This window comes from Acyrthosiphon pisum, chromosome A1 (assembly GCF_005508785.2).
Source record: "Acyrthosiphon pisum isolate AL4f chromosome A1, pea_aphid_22Mar2018_4r6ur, whole genome shotgun sequence".
Lineage (NCBI taxonomy): Eukaryota > Metazoa > Arthropoda > Insecta > Hemiptera > Aphididae > Acyrthosiphon > Acyrthosiphon pisum.
Window position 1 is genome coordinate 137,731,194 of NC_042494.1, and position 1,648 is coordinate 137,732,841.

Consider the following 1,648-nt stretch of genomic DNA (forward strand, 5'->3'; position numbering starts at 1 on the left):
TATACTAAATCAAATACTGTATATTTTATTACTTCCTCCTGTGATCTATTTACAGTATTTGACTTGGGTCAACCCAGAAAAAATCAAAGTAAACCCGCACCTCCTCATACATATATTCAAGAAAATCATATAATAGTATTTTAGAAAATAATATTATCCAGTCATAAAAGAGTGTATTCTTAAGCTGATCACCGCTGCTAATCACGATGACATTGATTATTAAGGTTTAAATACATCTATGAATAATATTAGTGCATAATGATTGTCGTATCCAGTGTAGAACCCTGTGTCCAACGTAATCTATATATATATATATATAAATGGTTTTTATATATACGTCCATTTCTAAGAAAGGGATTTTAAAAAACGGATACCTAATATGTGCATACAACTAGAGTATACGAATAACCAATTTATCATGGGTCATTAAGATAAACACAGGATATTAGAAGTACACAAATTTTAGATTCTGATCGGAGCGAGTGTGGTTTTACAATGGTGTTCATTTTTTATTTATTTTATCCTGTAGCCAGGGCCGTTTCTAGGGGGAGGGGGATGGGGGAGTCAGGGATTGCGTATAATTTTATTATAATTTTATTATAATTTTATTAAATTTGTAAATTGAAAATTGAAAATGGACTTAAAAACAAAAGTCAAAACTATAGGTACAAAATAATATTTTACAAGAAATGTGTAATATTGGGTATGCAAATAAAATAAAATAATTTTATTTTTAATCAAGATAAGTAATAAGTAATAACATTGATTTAAAATTTAAAAAGGACAAATATAAAATAGGTGGAAATACCCTTTCGCCACAGTCAGCAGGAGGTACCTACTACCTATACTGGCTATACTCCTTAGTCCATCATAGATTAATGTACTCTCCGATTAGTGACATAATAAAGTATGGTAAATGACATTGTTTTCTTGCATATTATAATATATTATGTAGATAATTATTTGAAACTTTATCTTAAATCACTATTAATTGTAATTCATTGTTATGTAATTTTGAATTAATAACTATCTATTTTCTCGAATGGGTACTGCATAAAACTGTGCACTACATAAGATATTACTTATGTATTACTATTGATTTAATTGTTTTCAGATTATTTATTAAATTACATGTTCGTAGGTTTATAAAAGTCTTTATATTTAACAAACGCGTTTTTATAAATATACCATGGCTACTAGATAAATGAAAAAGAACACAATATGGAATATTATTTGTTATTTGTGTTTGCTTTTTAAATACGAATATACAACTAAAAATTTTCTTGATAAACTTGAAAGTACGAAAGTACAATATAATTAAATAATTAAAACAAAAATACTATCCTATTGATATGAAGCCCAGGTCAGATTGAAAATTATGTTTTACATATTATATTGAAATAATTTAAAAGGACATTTATATTATATTTGGTTAGTTTTTTATCTAATTTATTTTTATGGTTCAGGATGTCAAATAGACAACCCGGTTCTTATTATTTTAGAAATTTATAAAATGTAAAATGTAGTTTTTTTATTTTTTTTTTTTATTGATCTTAAATACATCGACATCTACGGTCATTAGTACAAGGAGTTAAGTTAAGAAGTATTTACAATATTATATTTCATAATTTTTTTTTTTTTTTTTAAA